This window comes from Atractosteus spatula, unplaced genomic scaffold (assembly GCF_055471065.1).
Source record: "Atractosteus spatula isolate fAtrSpa1 unplaced genomic scaffold, fAtrSpa1.hap1 Scaffold_51, whole genome shotgun sequence".
In the NCBI taxonomy this organism is placed as follows: domain Eukaryota; kingdom Metazoa; phylum Chordata; class Actinopteri; order Semionotiformes; family Lepisosteidae; genus Atractosteus; species Atractosteus spatula.
The window spans coordinates 35,859-58,645 of record NW_028296881.1 but is presented as its reverse complement, the minus strand read 5'-3'; the positions used below and the strand labels follow the sequence as shown (position 1 = coordinate 58,645).

Here is a 22,787-nt window from a genome sequence, read left to right as displayed (position 1 = left end):
GGCGTCGTGGCTTAGTTGGTTAAAGCGCCTGTCTAGTAAACAGGAGATCCTGGGTTCAAATCCCAGCGGTGCCTGTCATCCTGTCTTCGCGCACCGTTTATTGTTACAGACAATATTCTTCAGCATTATGTTTAAATGAAATGTTCATTTCGTTTTTGGCACGACTTGTTTTTCAAGAAATCCACACATTGCGAAAGATAAATTGCTCATCTTTCTTATCAGTGCAAAAGAATTACTGCCAGCAGGCAAGAAAATGACAACGATTTTTTTTTTTACTTTAGCCAAAAATCTGTGAATGTAGAAAAAATACGACGTGTGTCAGTTTCTATGGCACACTCAGTCAGGGTGTCCTTCAGTTAAACACAACGTTAGTAGATCAAACGCACCCAGAGACACACTTCGAATTAATCCGATCTAAACATTACCTTCTCTAAATGTGATTGAGTTTCTTTCCACGTCCTTAGCCATCTTGATGTTTGCAGAGATTTTCAACTTTTGACACGAGTCAAACTACAAGTAAATAGTTGAGTACCTAAGTCAATATCACCGGGAATGTGAATATAAATGTAAACATCAATATTTCTGCTGTCTCCTGAGAAACACAAGTATAGAGTCAAAACACAATAAATAATGCTAAAAAAACTGTTCAGTTAACACCCAGATGTGACAAAACACATTTAAGACTTGCATCCCCTTTAAATATGTATTTCCTTAATATCAGTTCTCTTCCCTCCCCAGGATACCTGCAAATTCACTATCGCACATTAAAGGCTGTGTGTAAGTCTTACATGTGTTCTGTCACATCTGGGTGTTAAATTAATAGATGTGTTGTGTTATTTAATATGATTTGACTTCACGCTTGTGTTTCTCGGGAGACAGCAGAAATATTGGGGATTTGCGGCTACAGAAAAGAATGTGAACTTTACAGGCAAAAGTAAGGTTACGTTAAAGAAACAAAAACTTATTGTCACCCTTTTCAACTTGATTATTTAAGACATTTGTTCGGAATAGTATATCTTCTCGTGTCTGTGGCTGTTGTCCTACAATAACGGTAGTGAAATAGCAGGAATGTGCGGAAAGAATCGGGATGGAACAGAAGACTCATCTAGTTGATAGTAAGGTTGTGTAGGACCGCACACACTACGATGTCAGTGTTGAGTAGCGTGGTTTAAAAGCTTCTTCACGAACCGGGAAGGAGTAGAAACCTAAAGTCTTCTTATCCGTAATCAGACACGTTATCCATTGTGCCACTGGCGTTTGCATCGCATTCCCATACAGCACCACATTGAGTTCAGAGCAGCTAGTAATACTGTACATCGCCACGGTCAACATTTTCTCAATTAGATTCTGTGTTTTGTACGTGTGTCTAATTACTCCGTCTTTCATTATGTCTGGTTTAAAATAATGTATCTTTAAAACAGACAAAGGGTTTATGAGTCTCCCTGAAATTCACACACGAAGAATAAAAGATATCGCGTTTAAAAAGAATACAAAGATGCCGGCGATAGAAAACGGAGAGTCTTAAGTGCGCGCTATCACTGAACTAAACTCCCGATCGGTAACTTGTCGGCGGGTTTTTAATTGTGTTAGGAAGCGCAAACAGTCAACAGTGTACATTTTAAAGGTCTAAGCAAAACAATCAGACTTGAGGATTAATCAGAACAGGAGCCTCTACTTCTTTGTATACTGAGGTTTCGGGTGAACATCAAAGTGAAAGACAAATTCGAAATTTTCACTTTTTGATTAAGGAACAAGAAAACACCATCATTTGAACTGGATTCAAACCAGGGACATAAGAAACGCCTGCTGTTGTTGTCTACAGTCTTAAGAGCTAGCAACTGAGCTATCGAGAGGTCGGAAAGTAAATGTTTTGTCACACGCGTAGCCCAATGCAGTGTAGTGTTCCTCTTTATTTAAATCCCAGTTCGATATCAAAATACTCACTCCCATAGTCTCGTTTAGTAGAAGAAATGGACCAGGCTTCTACTCTATAAACGTCCATAGTTCTTATAAAACATTTGAAGGGACATCGGTGCAGGCAGAAATCGACTCTTTTTCTAGTGGGAACAGGATCACATAAAAACTTTCTTTTGAATTGAGAAGAGGATCATGGTGACACTCAAAACATACTTGCCTTTGCTTCTTTCGAGGACGAATGGATTATTGAACTGCAAACATCGGAACATCGGATCAAATCTCTCCACTACTGCAGTTGCTTCTTTGAGAGTTTCTTCAAATATTTCAACTGAAGGTCAAATTCAATCTTACGGATTTTGGTTTTCTTTTGATCGAAATTGTATTAAAATCCGAGCCTCTTTCACAGTTGTATAATACTTTCCCCTGCATCCTCAGATAAAAATTCTAAATACCACAAAGTTACAATATATGGAATAGCATTTATTTTTAAATGTATTTTAAAATTTGCATTTATTTAGAGCTACATTTAGTGCTAGGTAAAGATAACATTGCTAATATTGATGGAGTACAAATGGAAGATGGATTTATGAGCTAAAAGTGCTAAAACGCCTCTTGTAACAACTAAGGACTCGTAGCAAGATTTATTTTCAAATCCAATCTTTGCTATTGCATTGCGTATTATGTAAACACGACCAGTTCCGGTTTCTGGTGCGTGCATTTTTTTCAAACTGAAATTCACAAGAACATTTTTCAAGATGCGCCATGTCCCAAAACCGTTTATCAGGACTACTATTAATATCAGGTGAAAGCAGTACAAAACATAAATTTAGCCGAAATATTAAGAGACTATTGTCTGTCAGCTACTAAGCCATGTTCAGCCAACGCTAGAAATATTGCTGCTCTCCTAAAGTAGCAAAAGACCGCCAACCCAACTTAGAAACAGAACACAAAGGCTCAAACCGACGGGAGTGGGATTCGAGCCCACGCGTGCAGAGCCCAATAGATTAGCATTGCAAATTCGTGCCAAAACTATTGAGATACATCAGAATCGTACCTGTATTTCTTTGGATTTTAGGAAATTTATTTCAGCGTGTTTATTTTTTCTGCCTGTGATCTCGGAAAGAAAGACCCACTACCTGTTCACCGAAATATTCCGGGAGTTTGCTGTGGTTTAAGAGGAGTGTATGAAGGTAATAAAGGAGGGAGGACACGTGAATTGTATAGCTGCTGAACCCGGACACACACCGTCTCCAGCTACTGTTGGAGATTTACAGTTCAGAAAACTGCTGTCTCGAGCAGAAACTGATCTTCCTGCTTTAGTCAAGGTTATTGGAATCGGAGGTTACCGTGGGGTATAGCGCTTATATCTCTCTTCTCTGGCTAAACGGACAAGTTTAAGTTTACAACTGTAAAGTATAGAAATAGACAAAAAAAAAGCTAAAATACTTCAGTAAGGCCGAGCAGATAGGAAAGTTTAATAAAATGTTCTGTAAATCAATTTCCCTCGATTTCCGAACTCTCTGTTCGAGCTCTGATATAATCTCTCTGCTCCTGCCGCTGTCACTGGGAGAGTGACTAAATTCGGTAGGGCTACAGGTTGATTTCACAATGCCACATTTAATTAAATAAAGGATAAACCACAAGGAAAACAGATATGTTTTAATAAATCTTCTTCTGGCTTTATATTTCGGTCTTTCACATTGGAATACATACTTTGCAGTAAATCTTTACTCGATTACAGGCAGCCCGAACGTAAGGGAGAATCGAAGCCTATTTGACTTTCTGCTAATCACATTGAAGTGTTCACGAAGCATTTCCCTGCCCATCATGTGCCCGCAAACCGGTTTATCCGTTTTCCTCTTCCTGTCATTGTCAGCGAGCGCAACAAGAAGGGAAAATGCAGGACAGAGAAAAGGTATTATTTGTCAGGAGTGGGATTTGAACCCACGCCTCTATTCAGAGACTAGAACACCCAAGCAATGGAAAGACAGGAGCCCTTGAGTCTGGCGCCTTAGACCGCTCGGCCATCCTGACGAACTACGTTCAGATCTCTTAAAAGCACCAGTAGTTCACTAAACTGAGAAATGCTTTGCTGGATAAACGTAAAATTGCCTGTTGTAGCCTAAACGGACCGGGAAATTAAATATTCGGATCGATTCAGAGTGTGCTTTACAGCCTTCTTGTAATATTTTGATCTGCTAGGGCGCAGTCGTTTTTACAATCTGGATTATTTCAAAAAGACCGACATCAGTGTAATACAGCTTTCACGTTTGGGAACAGACCTTGTATTGTACATTTCTTATAGGTTTATTTTCCTGATTGCAACATACTGTGAAGCATAGAAGCCAGCTGCATAAATCTCTATTACACGTCATTTATGAAGGCGTTTCAAATAGCAGCCACTGCAGGATTAACGCTTTTGGAGCATGTATTATATTGTAAATAATCTTATTTAAATAAGCTTAAATTCGCATACTGTTTTTCAGACAGCGCAAACCAGTCTGACCTCCTACAACTTTCTGTGCCGCTGAGTAGATCTTAAAACAGCTGCAGCCAGAGTAGCCGTAATGGCAACCCACTGCTTTGAGATCGGCTTTTCTTATTCTGCAGAACCACCGGCATCGGAATATACTGATCCGCATAAGAAGCGCTTTCGGTTTCTGATCGTTTTTATTGAGCGCTGCTCTAACTTTACATTTGCTCGTACTAGTTTTTCCCATGAAAAAAGACATTTCCCTCATTACATGATTTCACTTTTTTATTTTCAACAAGTAGAAAGAAATAAAATATAATTCCATATAAGAGACACAGGTTGGATGGTTGGTGGTCTAAGGTGTTGCGTTTAGGTTGCAGCTTTTCCTGGAGACCTTTGTTTAAGTCCTACTTCTGACAAAGTAGAAACGAAAAAATCCCTAAGTAGAAAGCATCTCGCATTTCACGTGTTTAATGTTAATTGTCTCAGCGGTTGCCTCGGTGAATGATGGATCTTCTCTCTTGCAGGGTGACGGCAAACTTCTTCAGAGAGGGGATCTCCCACGCACGGCTTTTCTTCATCAAAAGCGGAGACAAAAGAAACAGACTTCAAACTGAAATTAATTACTTCTTGATCGTTTATGACCGTCTTTAAAAAGCTGAGAGAAGGCGAAAACGTCTTTCGAAATGAGGAAATGTCTGCTGACAGTAAACACAGCTCCTCTTTAGTACTGTGCTAAGTACCCGTTTGTTGCGCGGCAGAACGGGGTACGTTTCTGTGACAGGGCCCTGGTTTATTTTTTTTAAATAGTTGAATCATATTGAAATGTTAAACAACGGAGATAAAGTCGCTGTTGACCAGGATGGCCAAGTGGTTAAGGCGTTGGATTTAAGACTTAATGGACAAATGTCCATGTGGGTTCAAACCCCACTCCTGGTAGAGTCTTGTAAATATTTTGAAGTGAGAGGTAACTTTTAAGACTTACACTCTATTTAAATGTCATTTTACTTAATTTCAGTTCTCTTCACTCCCTGGGATAACTGAACTCACAATCGCATACTGAAGGCTTTATATGCATTATCTGTGATACAGCTTCTAATAAAGACGGAATGAAACTGTATTAATAATAAATGACATTGTTTTAAATAAACGTGTATTGATAAACTTCATAATTAATAAAAGTGGTGTGACAGGAAAGCAAATTAAATATTACAATGATATTCCAAGCAACTGATGCGTAAATTCATTATGTCGTGACAGTTTTATTCCCACTATAAAGGGTAATATTCTAATGTGATCCAGTGTTCCGCTTAGTCTGCTTCTGAATTTCTTCATTTCAATCAGTCCTCTATTTCAGTAACCTCTAGAGGGCTCAGGATTGAGTTCCTTGAAGTTAAGAACAGGTTAATTAAGGAGCTGCAGGCTGAGTTCGTTGTAGTCTTAAATTCAAGAATTCTTCGATTTTAAGAAAAAAGACAGGTATGTTTTGTGTCTCATGGTGATCCTCTTCTCGATCCAAATGAAAGGTTTAATATGATCCCTCTAGAAAAAAAATAAGTCAATTTCCGCCTGGAGTGATTGATGCCCCATCAAACATTGTGTAATATTCCTGGACGTTTATACAGTAGAATCCTGGTTCGTGTCTTAAATTCAAGGTAAACAAGACTAAGGAAACGAGTTGGAAACTTGATGTTAAACTGGGATTTAAATCACCCGGAACATGACACTACATTGGGCAGTATGTGTAAAGAAACAACTCCTGTCATCCCTTCGATAGCTCAGTTGATAAAGCGGAGGACTGTTGTGGAAACAGCGTTGAATCCTTAGGTCGCTGGTTTGACTCCGGCTCGTAGGAAGGTCCCTTTTGTGTACTTTAATCAAAGACAATAAATAATTTTCACTCAGACGTTGATCAGAAGCTCAATAAACGACGAAGCAGAGGCTCCTGTTCCGAATTCCCCTCACGTCTGATGGTCTTGTTCTAACCGAGATCAATCTAAAGTGGTACAAGGGATTTTAACAAATCTGTTCTTTGAATTCAGGGACTGCTCTGTCTGCTTTGTGCTGACCACATTTATATGTCTAAGGTATGTGTTTAATAGAAGTATATTCTACATCTTTTGCCCACTGGGCCAATTGCTGTTCACGAGCTCCTAGCCCCACTTGTTCCCAGTGGAACCAGCCTGAAGCAGCAGAACAGAGGTTTTGTTTCATTATATTGTCTGCTGTTGTAAAACAAGTCATCCCTTAGGGATAAAAACTCTCCCTCGAGTAACGCGTCTCCCGTATTTGCCCCATACGCCCAGGGCTCATCTCTCAGCTGAGTGATCAAAAGCTGAGCTCCAAGATTCTGAATTTCATGTTGGGGTACAACAGACCCTGCTGTGAGATTGGGCAGGGGAGAGCTGGTTGTGCTCCTGAACTAGTCCCTCCTCTCTTAGTTATTCCTGTATTTGCATCACAGTCTATAAACTCCATCAGTGCCCTATTGCTTTTCTTCCAGTTCCCATATTTTGTTATAAAAACAGCTCTGGTGAGTTAGGTATCTAACTCAAATTTCACAAACCTATCCAAAACGAGTTCTGGTACAATTCCTTTTTTACTTGAAGGTCTTTAGCTTAGTTGGCAAGACCTGGGTTCGAGCCTATACAGTGAGGCATGAACTAGGGCGGGAGCGACAAGGACAGAAACCCTAGAACCCGTTACAATAACAAAAGGACAGAAATATATGGGGATAATTTCGAAATCGCAAATATGAGATACCATAGCGCGGTTTTTTCTCACTCCCTGGCGGAAATGGGCTTCATTATTATGTGTATTCTTGATACATCACAAGGAGGTACTGTTCTCTTTATCGTAGCCCCGAACACCTCGTATGGAGTTTGCGTGAGTGAGGTCAGTAACGAGCTCGACCCAATCTACTGCTTTCATCCAAAACAGCCCTTTATTTGGCTTTAAACTCCACCTGTTACCCCTCACACTCAATGTTTCAGAAAAAGGTTTTAATTTAAGCTTTGCCCAGCAGAGTATTTGAGCAGAGAAAATGAATAGAAGCGCTATTCGCGCCAGTCTAGCACAGTAACCACTAACTCCAATAATAAAATAATAATAATAATAATAGCAGCGAAAAAATCCCGGCTCCTGCTTAAAAAAACAACTATTGAAATTGTACATCTCCAACACTGGCTGGAGACTTTGGGTACCCGGGCTCAGCGGTTATATAGGACAGGACTCGGCGAGTTGCAGGTGAAACTCATTGCTCTGCGCTCTCCATGCGGAATGTGTGTCTCCTCCCTCCAGACTCGTCACACCGCCTTCATACTCTACAGCGGGGGAAAAAAAACTCCCCTTTACTGTCTTCATACATCCCTCTTAAATCCCAGAAACACCGAAACTCCGGGGCGTTTCTGTGAGTCAGTACTGGGTTTTTCTGTTCGAGGTTACAAGCAGAAACAATAAAAGCGCTGAAAGCAGGAAGTTATTTCTGCTCTTAGGCATAAACGTGTAAAAATACATTTTCTGATTCCTAAAACCTAATAAAATCCATGTAAGTTTCCCTTTTGTTCCCAATGCACATAACTGAATATAAACCAGTCACTAGTTATGGCGCAGTTCTTACAACAAAGATACTTACATTACGAACTTTTTTTTCATACGAGCTCTTGCCGTTTTTAAATTGAATATTTTGTTTCAATTCGCTAAATCACACGAAACACCAGCAACACTCATCGTAAGCATCTGACCAATCACATTCCTGAATTTTAAAAGTATTAAGTATTTATTTTAAACTTTTTTTAATTTTATACACTTGTTTTACATATTCTTGCCATTTTTGGCATATTGTAAGTGGATTGTAACTTCAAAGTGATCATTCCTGAGCTTTATAACTGTGTATCATTTCTTTTAACCTTATTTTAATATTTTTTAATTATTTTTGCATTTTACAGAACGTTTTAAATATATTGTGAGCATTTAAGCATAATTTTAAAATAGGACTATCAATGCTCCTGACTTTTAAACCTGTATTTCTTCTGACATTAATCTCTCCACCTGCAGATGAGGAGGGAGGTATTTGATTTTAAATTTGTTGATTTGGGGGGGGAATGTACATGAATTTCCTTGTGTGTATCACCAGTGGGAAACTTGGCATTTTTGGATGAATTGCAATCTATACTGCAAGGCCTTAAGACTGATATAGTAATGACTGGAGATTTAAATAACACATTTGATACATCACACAGGAACAGCATAACATCTAAAATGGCAGAACCCTCTAAATCACTGAAAAAATTCAGGCACATTCATAATCTATAAGATGTTTGGTGGTTACTGTGTCCTGCTTCCCTTTCATATTTTTTAGTGTGCACGAATCTGTCCCTCTTCTTTTACTAGTTTTTAAGGAATATTCTGATATCTCTGATTACAAGATCAAGCCAGAAAAAAAATGATGACAATTAGTAGGAAGAATGATTCAGTACAATGTATTGAAAATGTATCAGGATGGTCAGGAGGCGCGCTGCGAGAATGTCCTGCCCTTGGGAGCCTTTCTGCTCCTGGGCCGTCCTTCCCTGGAATTCTTTAGAATAGTCTCGCACCCCTGGAATTCTCCTTAGAAATTCTCCTTCTGGGAGCTCTGTGTTGCCTGTTTTTACATCTTTAAATCAGCCTGCATGAATAGTTTCTCTGTGGCTGCACCACAGAGATGAAGAGAGAGATGGGGCCTTATTTGGGAAAGCACAGCAACACTTAATTCTGTCTTATTAACAAGCATTGCCGCTACAATTAGTAGGAAGAAAGATACAATGTATTGAAAATGTAATATGTTTTAAAGGATTAAAGGGAAAAGAAATACTTTATCTACGCAAACTAATTCAACTGAGCTCCTCTAAACAATATAGCCTGAAGAATTGCCAAAGCACAATGTATCAATTTGGGTGACACTGGGGGAAAAGGATCACAACATTGAGAACCACAAGGCTTATTTTCAACAGCAAACTTTGTGCTTGAAAATATTTGACAAAAAAAGGAATATTACACGCACGGAAACCAATATTTACCACTAGGGTAGAATGCAGCATAGAACAGTTGAGGTTGACTTGTTCACAGTGAACTGTCCTCCAGCGATAGTCAGCTGTAATCACCGACGCAGACATGATGTTAATACTCTGACAGCACCTTGGCTGATTTGGTTAAAGTGTTTTCCCCCTGGTTATAAAAACGTCTCAAAATTCTGACACTGAGGTGTGAGACACAATGTAACAGGCTCTCATAATCCCGAAGTACAATAAATTTTACTGTATTGTTTTTTAAATTTGATCCTGTGAACATTGCATGTCCCTCCTTCCTCATTACCAAAAAATCTCAATGTCACCAACAGTATGTACATTTGTTATTACAACACAAATGAGTTGTGACGTTGTGAACATGGCATGTTAAAGTATATAGAATATCTAGATCAGAACAGGCTAAATGCAATTCATAGTGATTTATCATTTTCTTATTTTCTAAATGAAAAAAAAAAAATTTTTCAGTGATTATGACACTTCGGTATGATATAAAATATGCTTCAATGACAGAATAAATAATCATGGAAAAAATACCCATAGTGGTATTCATATTTGTGATTATAGGAATGTTAAATATCAGGTGAGTAGCTGTGTCAGCAAGCGTAGGCTGCAAAGGAACAAGTAAAGGACTATTCCTGCTGAAAAGAGAAGAAAAGAATCACAACGTTTCGGCTGTGGAGCCTTCTTCAGGTGTGAGAAAGACAGGGCAGTAAGCAAAGATAATTTTCTTTTTATCTTTGCTGACTACAGTTTATCTTTGATGACAACATCAAAGACATTAAGTAATTTTTACTGCTAACAGCTCCACATCAACTTCCTTTTATATCTAACCTCATCAGATCTCTCAACTCCCAACTCTTCCAGTTTCTCACTTCAGAGAAGGATAAAACATTCAATCATCCTCTACAGAGAGAAACCATCAACACCCCTACCACCTCCACAAATCCTAACCTTGTTGTTACTATACCCTCTGACCTTTCCCTTTCAACCCTTTGCATCCTCAGCTGACATATTTTATAATTACAATAGACTGTATAGTATTTATGTTTAAATTTAAGGTAAATATGTCAAAATATCAAAATCCAACTGCACAGTGCTATCGTAACAATGCTTGTCAAGTTCTCAAACAAACCTGCATTGTATTTTTAATATATTTCAGCAGAGGATTCAACTGGAGTATAAATGACGATTCGACGATCATTTTTCTTGGGTGAATATGGTTTTCTGGGGAGTTACGATGGTGGGCATTATTGGACATTTCCTGGTGATCCTGACACGTGTTAAACACTCGCATTTGTTGCAAATATTAAAATGGCTATGGTTTCGCTGAGAAATCCAATCGAACGAAGACAATATTTACATCGCCAAAGAAACTCGTCCCTGGGTGGAATCGAACCACCAACCTTTCGGTTAACAGCCGAACGCGCTAACCGATTGCGCCACAGAGACTGACATGTATGTTTTTCTCTCGAATCACAAATTCCCGGTTAAAAAAAAAAATCTCTAACCGTTTATTTTGCCAGCCGGTAATATTTCTTCTGCACTGATAACCAAGAATTGGATTTCATTTTCCGCAAGCTGTGTGAATTTCATCAAAAATAAGTTTTCCAGAAAGGAAATGAACACATGCATTTAACGAAAACAAGCCCTTTGTGAGTGCCCAAAATGGTACGTTCTGTACTACAAGAAAGGAAGAAAGACACGGCTGGGATTTGAATTTCGTTTTTTTTGTTTCATAAAGAGGCGCTTTAACCAACTAAGCTACGGTGACAGGACAACCATCACCTTTTACAGCCACTTGGACACACCGCTCTGAGACATCTGCGTTTAGTAAGCGCTGAACCTGCTCTCAGAGCAAATTGCCTCTTTTACATAGCAGCCCCGACACTGAGAAACGAAGAGAACTGGCTTTAATCTGGCATTTTTCATGTCCAATGCGTTTGACATCTCCCAAGGGCGACAGAGTTCTTTTGCGACACTATTTCTTCTTCTTTTTTCTTTCTGTACGCTTTGATAAAAACGAAAAATCGTGCAAGGGAAAAATGTACTTTTTTTCATAGAGAAAACGTGCACCAGGAAATGTGTTGAGAAGAAATGATTTAACATGATACGTGACCTAATTTATCGGAGCAATTGCTCACCCAGCAAGGTCTGGAGAGGTTGGAGAGTCTGGTGGATGTGATAATTATATGGTGTTGTGGAAGAAAACAGTCTTTCTCTGAATTCTCAATCAATCGGAATTTCAGTGCGAAACATAAAACCCTTGTCATATTTAAAGAGATTATATTTTAAAACTCATAAAAATCAGAAAACACATGTTTTTCACTTTGAAATTTTAGACGGAGCGGTGCATTACTAGTAGCGGCGCTGAGCACACTATGGGGGAATTCAGGTTATGTGAAATGTCAGCGGTTTAATAAATAACGCGTCTGATTTCGGATCATAAGATTGTAGGTTCGACTTCTACCTGGCTCGTGTAAATTATATTCAAGCTCCTCAGTAATAGATGTCTATTATGTAATGAACCGCACCTGAAAGCAAACGTTGGGTCTGTTTCCTTTGTTTTCCAGCATGAAATAGCAAATCGTTACAAAAAGCACCTGCAAATGTACAATAGCGTTTTTTTTTTCAAATTACATTTTCAGGCTTCAGACACTTTTTTAATAAAACAAAAGTGTCCGGAAACTCATTAACTTTCAGGTTTGATTGAACCTGAATTAAAAGAAGTTATCTGAAACTTCCGGGATTCCATTCTCTGATGCAGCTGTCTCTAAAGTTGGACGTGATGTTTAGCAGATGTGAACGGTGCCTTTTCTCTTGTGTTCAAGGCTATTCGCTGTGTGAGCTCCACACTGCGTGTCCTGTACTGCTCTATTTTGTTTAGATTATCTATGTGGTGTACAGATAGAACTCAACTGCATGGTGTGAATTCCGTGTTCAGGACCAGCAGAACCTGAAAAACCAATAGCTGACACGCAGCTTTCTGATCTGGAATCAGACGCGCTACCGTTGCGCCACGAGTTCACATCTCTCAACCCCTTTGAATTCCCCAAAGGAGACAAAAAAAAATCCGTTAAGAGCGCCGCTCTTCCGAAGAGAGTCTCTTCTTCCCAGACCACATTTTATTCTTCCTGCGCAGCTCTTGTGCAGGTGTTGTTCTCAATTACAGATCCAGGAACACTGATTTTTTTTCCTATTTTTTTCAATTAAGTACCCCATGGTGCAACGGTAGCACGTCTGACTCTAAATCCCCAAGTTCATTTTCAAAGTATATCGGAGTCAACTGATACTGATCAGGTTCTGCTGCTACTGAACCCGCAGTCTTCACCTTAAAGTTCAATTCCCCAAGCCTTTTGACCTTATATGTCCATCCCTTCTCGTCAAAACTCGTATTTCCACAGGGTACCCTCCAGAAATCGCAGTATAGAATGAAAAAACTCCAGTAGATCTCGGCCGCTGTTGGTGATTTTCATTTAAAAATAAATAAATCTCTGGAAATTTTACGGAGTGTATCACTTTCACCGAGACCGAGAAGTGTTAAGCTGTACATGAGTCTTTGTGGTTCGGTTGTTAACCAAAAGGGTGGTGGGTTGAGCCCTCCCAGGGACGCTATGAGCCTTTTAATGTACACACCCGTCTCACTTTAACTCCACGGCCGGTCTTATACTGCAATCAAATACAGATCCCGTAGGAGGCAGTAAGCCCGCATATATAGCTCACTGTGTGTATAATGAAGAAGCAGAGGTTAATTTCTCATCTGCGCGTTACAGAGCCTTACGCAACTCGTACTGTACGAACAGCTAGAGTTTGATCCCTGCACGGGCTATTAGTTGAAAGGCCATTGTAAATGACGTGTAAGAGATTTATAGATAGATACTTTATTGATCCCGTGAGGGAAATTAATAAAGCTTATCCAGCTGGCGTTTATGTTTCACACTAAATTGCGATCTTGAAACCAAAATAATTAGAAATATGGAACACAACCGTTGTTCCCCAAGAAGGAAAGCTGTTTAACACTGTCGTCACTCCTTTTTATTTAACCCAGATTGTGAAAACAACTCTGCCCTATCAAAGGAAAATGTTGCACAAAAGTTGGAAAGCACACTCTGAATCCATCTGTACTGTATACTTGATTTCCGCGATCCGTTCAAGGCTGCTTGGTGCTTCGCTAGCGAGTCATTTCAGGGAAGAAACTCAGTTTAGAGAACTACTGGTGCATTTTCACTCATTGAATTTGATCTTTGTACTCTCTTTTCATTCTCAGCTATAATATTTCAAAATTACAGTTCGGATTTGTTGGAAAACTTCACAGGCATTATTAAGTTAGAACTGTATAATTGTATTTTAATATCTTGGTATATTTACCTTCATTTTAATATGGATGTAACCATAAATGTTGTACTTTTGTCGTACTTTTTAAAACATTTTAACTGAGGACGCACGACGACTATTATACCATGTGATACATGCAAGACATCTGTAAACGAAGATGTAATTACAGTCAAATTGGCAATTAACAGAAAACCACAAGTTGTATAATATTATTTCTCTATGTCGATGATTAGTTGAAGGATTTGAAGAAACTATATATTATTCCTCGATATCGATGATCAGTTGAAGGATTTGGAGAAACAGCAGCGATAGCAGGTGATTTTGGTTTTGAACCCATCTTTACACCTCAATAATCCATTTGTCCTCGAAAAAAGAAAAGACAGGCATGTTTTGAGTCTCATAATGATCATATTCTCGATCCAAAGAAACGTATAAATTTGATTCCTTCCGTAGTATTTTGGATTTTCTTACAATGATTTCACGAAGTATTGCCAGGATCTACAGTATATTACCGCTCGGTAGCGATAACACTGCTGATATTGATTGAGTAGACATCGATGATGTATTGACAACTTTATCTGAAGCGAGAAGTCCTAGAACACTGTCTATGATGTGTTAGGATTCATACCAAGATATACTTTTTGTTTTCAACCCAAAATGCTGCTATTGCATTACACATTATATGAACATTACCAGTTTTGGTAGCTTCTCTGCGCGATTTTTCAAAACTGAAACTAATTACAAAATTACTTAAGATCAACCATGACAAAAACATATAAATCAGGACTAATATTAATATCAACTGATGTTACTACAGAAAAAAACTACAGTTAAAATTTAACTGAAATATTAATAAGACTATGCAAGCCTAAAAAGTAGAACAATTAAATTTATATAACTTTTTTTTGAGAAATGGGCTCACACACCGGAAGACACTAACGTTTCTCTTCGTTAGAATATGTGAATAACAGTTTAACTAAAAATGTTTGGAGTCCAGAGGGAGGACTCGCTCGCTGAATGATCTCTCAAGAAATCCCTGGTGAGATTCAACAGGTGTTTTCTTCAACAGCCACTAAAAGTCTGATGACCTTCTCTGGATTTTCTGAATATGACGTTAAATTAGTTCAAATCATTTGGTAGTTAACAGAACGAAATGCTTTGGAGGTACATTTAAAACAGCAGAGCAACACTGTAGCACTTCGTGTGTGACTGAAATTAATTGTGTAAACCTGGCTCTCTATGAACACGAGCAAAGAGTTCTCACTCACCAGAAGATTGCGATGTGAGCACAGTAATATAAGACACCTGGTGATGCCGGGGATTGAACCCGGGACCTCATACATGCGAAGCATGCGCTCTACCACTGAGCTACATCCCCTAGCCTACCGATGGTGGAACTGACGTAAAGATGTTCATATGTTTACTGAACACAATCCACCCTTCACGAAGAATGCCTGCAGTTTCCCACTTTCGCGTTTCTTCTACTACAAAGTAAATTAATGGGAATGAAGAAATAAGGAAGGGAAAATAATCGCATCGAAGCTTCCAGAGACTGGGCAAAATGAATAATTTATTTTTATATCCAGTCACATGGGCGACGGTGGTTGATTCTTCAACGGGGGGGGGGGGTGCGTTTTTCTACCTCCTTACTCGATTGTCTTTCAATTATGTTTTCCTTGAAACCTTTTTGCATCTTTTAAGTGCTTGCGATTAAATTACGCATAGAAAAACAGCAGTACAATTGATGTTCATGGACCGATGCACACAACTCCAGTGATAAAGCCCTGTCTGTAAATATTGTAGAAGAACGTTAAAGGGCGAAACAACGCTCCAACCACGTGAATGGTAACAAGAAGGATCGTGTTCTTATTTAATATGTGCTTTTGAATTGCCTTGTCAATACACGCAGGCTTTAGAGATGGACAAATAATTTACAGTGGTGTTTGTAAACAAAGATGGAACATGTTATTTCTATACCAGGAAGAAAGGAGCAGACTCTTAAACTTTAAGAGGCAGAAACAACACCTCATCACAGCTAACACTAATTAAAACGACATCACAACAGAAGAGTGAAGCCTTGAGTGAATCAAATCAGTTTTTGTTGGTCGTCTGTGTCTTCATAACTTTGTAGGTGAGAGAGAGGATTGCGAAAATGTGCAGGTGCTTCTCAGAAGTGCGTTGGTGGTATAGGTTCCTTCAAATAACTGAGCCAGTGCATCCCCCATTCTTTTTAAGATGATCTGTGATCCGGTAACACATCTCCTGAAACTAACATTCGAGGTAGGAAGCATGCTCTTAAACACCAAAACACTCAAAAAGGAAGAAGCAGGTCTCTGTACACAAGACGGTAGTGCGATATTAGAATTTCTGAGTTTTTGACGGATTCAGGCTCCTTCTCAGAGGTCCTTGCTCGCCAAATAACTTTGCATCTGAGGAAGAGCACCACGGAAAAAACCCAACTCAACAAGCGAGCGCGTTGGTTGCTCTTGCTCTTAATGCAAGGAGCTGTTTTTTTTTTCCTCGCAATAATCATTATTAACCAGAAACAGGTAGCAGCACAGGTAGGTTGCATTTGTGATTATGTCACTTCTCTCTGCTTCAGCAAGGTCAATAAAAGACTCTGAAAGTAGTAAAGCAAAACTGAACTCAAAATCATATTAGGAATTCTGAGCGATATCTCCATACAGGTAATCCAATAAGAACGTTGAAATATTTGAATATCATCTCTTTGTATATTGCGCTGCTTTTTACCCAGAGTAAAACTATTGGATTGAAGGAATGCTAAGCGCTGGGTTAAAATGTATAGTTGTTATTTGGAGAAATCTGTAAACTCGTGATCTTATATGTTTTAAAAGACAGCACAGGAAAAAACGACAGTGCTGATTATTTTCCAGAGACGGAGCACTGATGACCTATCCGAGCTGATTGATAAAGCCCACCCAGTGGATACTCTAGCAGAACGTCAAAGAACATTCACCTTTGTATCCAAAGAAACCACAGGAACAACATCAGGAAGCACAATCAATTCCCCTTTTAAATCTTTCCTGTAAGTTATGCTATGTGAATTCATGAAGTTAATCCTCTGAAATCTTTTGACCATGAACAAAGTATTTCCGATGGAGCGCTATGTTCAAAGATTTAATAAGCTTTACCCCTGCCAATGATTTGGCGTGAAGAATTAAAAGTTTCACAGACAAAAGCAGCTCACCACCACAGCCAATATTAAATGTACTTGCCGGTACACTATCATGTGCACTGCCTCAAAAGTGATCTCGGCAGATGTTGTTCCCTACATAAAGCTGAACATGCCAAAGAGAATTTATGTTAAGAAAACAAAATATTTTTTCTGCCTTGATGTTAAGCCTGTATTTTAGAAAGTCTATCTCTAAACACCTCCCGCAGCCTAACAAAAGGTGCTTTTACTGATCGTATTGCAGGTCTTAAAACATTAACATTTTGCAGCCGTGGGATTCAAACCCACACCCCCAGAGAAACTGAAGCCTAAAATCCAGCAACTTAGACTGCTCGGCCACACTACCTTCCTCCACACCCATCTTCCTCACATTGCTGGCTTGAAAAATGCCGGGGGCTTCAGCTCTTGTCGTCGGATCTAATGATATCATGATATATGGAAGTGACTGCACCTTCATCTTCCGAGATACTTTCAATAGCACAAACGCTACTTTCACCGGCACAAACAGCAATAACGAAGGAGGTGGGATTCATCCTTTGTGCTGTTTGTAGGGGCGCAACTCTATGGTGATCTACTGACTTGAAAAGCAAAATTCAAAATCCTCTGCTACTACTATTGCTTTTTTCATAGTTTCTTCAAATCCTTCATTTGAACGTAGATTTTGAAGGATATTGATGATAATACCACATAAATTGTGGTTTTCTTGTGATCGCCAATTTTATTCAAATACCAGCCATTTTTACAGTTCCTTGAATGTTTCACAAGGTATAATACCCCCCCTCGCATCCTCAGCTAACATATTTTAAAATGACAATAGATTATACAGCATGTATGTTAACATTTATATTAAAATATATAAATAAAATAAAGTAAAGACACCAAATAACATACAGTGCTAACCCAATAATTCTTGTCAGGTTCTCCAACAAATCTGCATTGTTATTTTAACATGTTTCAGCTGAGGGTGCAACAGGAGTATAAATGAATTTTCTCGCCAGCCATTCAAAGACCAAATTCCATGAGTGAATATTATTTTCTCAGACGTTGCCGGCATTGGACTTTGCCGGTGGTATTGAATTATGTCCACAACTATTGTAGTAGTTCCTTCTTGAAGTTCGACACGTGCAAAGCACTCGTAATATCATAGGCGTTAAAGTTCGCTGAGTCTATTCGAGTCATGGTGTGTATCCCTGCCTATCATTGGGAGACGGGTAGCTTTTTTACACTCAGATTCCAATCTTCAATGCTTTGTGTGAGAGCTTACATAACTTTCATTTTCTCACATTTTCTGACGACTGTTCCAAAGGGGCACCCTGACAATTCTGAATACTTTTCAAAAATCTGCCTGCATATTTGATTATTGTCACTTCATTTAAAAAAAGTTCAATATTGATCATAACTAAAGAAAATAATGATCACGAACAAAAAAGGGATAAAGATGCGAGTCAATCTTGAATCTTAGCTCGGTGACACGGGCTTTTGTTCTGATATGGTTGTACAAGAAACAGGAGGAATCGCCAGTCTCCTATAGAACGTGAGATGAATCAGGAGTGAGCCATTTCGTATACTCGTGCATATGTCAACGCCTGAACTACATCGTAAAACTAACATTAAGTTGTCAGAGACATTCATTTATATACAAACAAGAGACAGACCAAGTAATAATTCTACATTAGTTCAGGTGGGTACACCTGAACTAACTAACAAACCTATTAATAATTCTACATTAACGTGTCCTACACTGATCAGACTAATTGACATGGTCTGATTCAGAGCCTGTGCAGTTCGTGCTAATTACAACAACGACAGTTCTTAATCCTCATCACCGAACTGAGCACAAGTTCAGCTGTTCTCCAGTTTTGTTACACATGGTTTTTCATTGCAAATGAGTTCAGAGCTGGAGCTGATCTCCAGACAATACAGTGTTTTGGGTAATTTGTCGAAATTCGCATGAGGCTGCAGACAACTTACCCAAGGTGTTTTCTATAGCTTTCAGGTGCAGTTCATTTATATTAAAGAATGTAAGTGGTATAAACGCAAGGAGTCAGACGGCAGTCGAACCTATAATTTTCTGATGCGAGGCCTGAAGCGTTATTCATTACGCCGCTGACCCTGCTATTGTAGTGCTAAAAAAACACGTTTTCTACATTTATGTCTGTTTAAAAATCACTCTCTAAAAAAGACAAAGGGTTTGTGTGTCGCGCTAAAATTCCGCTTCATTTTGAATGCAAATAAAAACCGTTTTATTCCAAGAAATCATAAATTTGTCACATCCTACATACTATACTTTTTAGAGTCCAGACTGCAAACCAACAGCTGACACTGGTCTTTTACAGAACCGTTTTGAATTCCTCTACTTTGTCCCCGTGACGTCATTGTCCTGCTCGCAGCCGAGCCCAACACACGTCTGGTTCCTGTCGCTGGGGGTACACCCTGTGGTCCATGCGGGTCCTAATACCCCAGTACAAGAACGGGGACACTAAACTGTAAACAGGTGCCGTCCTTCGGCTGAGACGTAAAACCGAGGTCTTGACTCTCTGTGATCATTCAAGAGAATGGTGGTGGTGGAGGGGAGTCCCCATTACCTGTAAAGCGCATTGAGTGGAGTATCCAGAACAGCGCTATATAAGTGTTGATGATGATGATTAATATTATTATTATGATGTAAAATGCAATAAAAAATGAAAAAAAATATCAAACTTTGATTCAAAATAGATTAATGTAAAAACTGATAAAGCTTATGTTTTTTTCAGGGCTATATCTACTTTTTTTTTTTAAAAAAGCGAAGTCTGTCGCGATTGTGAAAGTTAGAGAAGGTGTACCAGCGGGTGCCTTCATATCGCGAGCGTCAGTCTCGCCCGTAGCTGCGAGAAGGTTAAAAGTGCACAATTGAGCTGTCTTTCGTCAAAGTAATTGCCGGAGCAGTAAGACGCAAAGCACCATCCAGCAGCTGTAGACGATGTTCGGGGAAGAGCTAATTCTGTTTTTAGCACAGGGAGTGAGAATGAGCTCAGTCCGGCTCCCAGCACAATCCATCCTGGTTTGGTTACAGTGCGTCTGAGGCTCTTTGGATCGTAACGTAAAAAAAAAACAATTGCTCACATCATGTGACTTCCACGAAAGGAAGGAAAAATATCACTCAAAAAAATCAGAACTGAAGATTTGGATCCTGGGCCTCAATTTGATCAAATTATTAAAATAATAATTATCAAAATATCAGACTGTGTTTCTGCAACATTTCGTGCACAGTACGCCATTTTAATCTAAAACAGTCACAACAAGGGCTTTACACGCAGTGTGGGGTATTTTCCCCTTTTATATTTTTGCCACTTTATATCGAACCTGTTATACTCCCAGAAGGGCACAGTAGCTTGTACTTAATAAAAATGTACAATTCACCACTGGTATAAACAGATGTGTGCCGTGTTTGCCTTTGTTAGCATTTGTTTAAAAAATAAGTTCACAATACGATAAAAACACAGAAAGCACAAACTTTATAATACAACGATACAAAATCAATACCAAATCATTATGCCAATTAAGTACCTATCCTTTGAAAACAGAGAACACCTTTATATCTACAAAAAAACTTGACATTGGTATGTATTTTTGGATTACAAAGCAGACAGTGTAGTCCCTTAATTCAAAGATCAGATCTTGGCCAAAACAAGACAATAAGACGTGGGCTGAATTCGGAACAGGAACCTCTACTTCGTCGTTTATTGAGCTATTGATCAATGTCTGATTGAAACAGATTCGCTTTTTTAACTCTTTGATTAAAGTACACAAAAAGCACCTTCCTTCGAGCCCGAATCGAACCAGCGACCTAAGGATACCCCGCTGATTTTTCTACAGTCCCTCGCGCTACCAACTGAGCTATCGAAGGAATGTCATCTACTACTTTCTGGCACATACTGCCCAATGTAGTGAAATGTTCCGGGTGATTTAAATCCCACTTCAACATCAAGTTTCCAACTCGTTTCCTTAGTCTTGTTTACCTTGAATTTAAGCCACGAACCAGGATTCTACTGTATAAACTTCCAGGGATATTACAAAATGTTTGATGGGGCATCAATCATTCCAGTCGGAAATTGACTCCTTTTTTATTCTCGAGGGATCATATTAAACATTTCATTAGTATCGAGAGGAGGATCACCATGAGACACAAAACAAACAGTTTCTTTCTGTCTTTATTATAAAGTAGCGTTTGTGCTACATTAATAATATTTTCGTGGAAATAAAGAAGTTGTAAATTTTAAAATTTATATTTGAATCGAAATGTGGTTTTGAGTTAAATATTAGCGCGTTCATGTAATTAGTTTGTGTTTGTCATTACTATATATATATTGCCATGTTACTAGAATTTGTAACTGAAGTTTACTAGTTGTGTTTTTTATGATGATTAGACATTTGTTGATTACAATATTGTATATAATCTATAATTTGAACTACATATTTTTCATGTGTGAATATTTGTATATTTTAAGAATACATATCTAAAATAAATCATTGGCTTTATTTACTAGTTTCTACACCTATAAAAATCTTTCTTTGATGTATAATAGACCTTTAACTATATATGTATTATAATCTTCTAAATTTATCCGTATAATAGAACTCCAACCATTTATGTATAATAAACATATAATCATAGATGTCTAATTGATGTATAACGATATACGTATATTAGAATTTCATTCAAGACCAGTTACGGAGCACATTTACACGTCTAAGGTATGCGTTTAATAGTCGTATATTCTACATCTTTTGCTCACTGGGATGTGCCGATTTTAACTTAGCAAACCAAGATACACATTTTCTAATGAAGCCTTAATTAAAAGACAGTTTGTTTCTCGAAAGCGTGTTATGTAAAAAAAAGAGAAAAACGAAAATATATGGATGACAATCTTTCAAAGCTGAAGATTTTACTTTTGAAAAATTGACATTTTATGTATGCAGATGCATTCGCTGGTTTTAGTACTTTGCTGTACTTCCTGAATCATTTTCAGTATTAAAAAGTGGGTGTAGATTTTTCTTTCAGGTTAGGACGCGAGTGTGTACATGTGTTTGATTTTCGTTTCACTGATTCTCATTGAAGATTTGGGAATTGACGAAAGAATCAGTTGCCTCGGAAAGCAGAAGGTTTGGTTCTCAACGATATTGAAGACACGCCCATGTAGAGCAGCGGGTGATGTTTTGTACTATAAAAGACCAAGTGCTCAAAATGACGTCTGAGTTTACCGTTTAGACTTTTCATCTCGGGCGCACTTTTAGAAAGCAAAGATAGAGCAGTTGTGTTGAATCGCCACATGACAGCTGTCAGCAGAGTGGCGCAGCGGAAGCGTGCTGGGCCCATAACCCAGAGGTCGATGGATCGAAACCATCCTCTGCTATGTACACTTTATGCACGATTGATAAGCACACCATCAATTTAATGAAGTGCATTAAAACTGTTTTTTTTCTCTCGTGTGTATGCAAGCTTTACACTTAAGGTACTCTTTCATCTTTACCAATAGCAGATGCCCAAGTGTATCTTTGGTTGTTCTGCGATCCTTCATAGTTTCCTCAATTCCTTCAAATGAACATCCATATCAAAGCAATTATGTATATATATTACAATTAAGGTACATATTAAAAATATCAACGCACATTTGTATAATGCTCATTTAATAATGATTGTCAAGGATTGTCAAGTTCTCCAACAAATCTGTGTACTAATTTTAAAATATTTTTGCTAAGGATACAACGGGTGTATAGATGAATTCTCCCAACAGCCAGTTAAAGAAAAATTCCACACGTGAAGATG

At 38.5% G+C, this 22,787-nt stretch overlaps 5 non-coding genes across 5 annotated transcripts; 2 read left to right on the top strand and 3 right to left on the bottom strand.

Annotated features, from left to right (window-relative positions):
- On the top strand, positions 1-74 carry trnat-agu (transfer RNA threonine (anticodon AGU)). The gene has a single exon. It is a non-coding gene; the product is annotated as a tRNA-Thr (tRNA).
- A 3,766-nt stretch (positions 75-3,840) lies between these two features.
- On the bottom strand, positions 3,841-3,951 carry trnal-caa (transfer RNA leucine (anticodon CAA)). The gene is made up of 2 exons: positions 3,914-3,951; positions 3,841-3,886 (listed from the first exon to the last, which is right to left on the bottom strand). It is a non-coding gene; the product is annotated as a tRNA-Leu (tRNA).
- A 1,295-nt stretch (positions 3,952-5,246) lies between these two features.
- On the top strand, positions 5,247-5,329 carry trnal-uaa (transfer RNA leucine (anticodon UAA)). Its single transcript has one exon. It is a non-coding gene; the product is annotated as a tRNA-Leu (tRNA).
- Positions 5,330-10,831: 5,502 nt separating this feature from the next.
- Positions 10,832-10,905, bottom strand: trnan-guu (transfer RNA asparagine (anticodon GUU)). The gene has a single exon. It is a non-coding gene; the product is annotated as a tRNA-Asn (tRNA).
- Positions 10,906-15,094: 4,189 nt separating this feature from the next.
- trnaa-cgc (transfer RNA alanine (anticodon CGC)) lies at positions 15,095-15,166 on the bottom strand. The gene has a single exon. It is a non-coding gene; the product is annotated as a tRNA-Ala (tRNA).
- Positions 15,167-22,787: the final 7,621 nt, after the last annotated feature.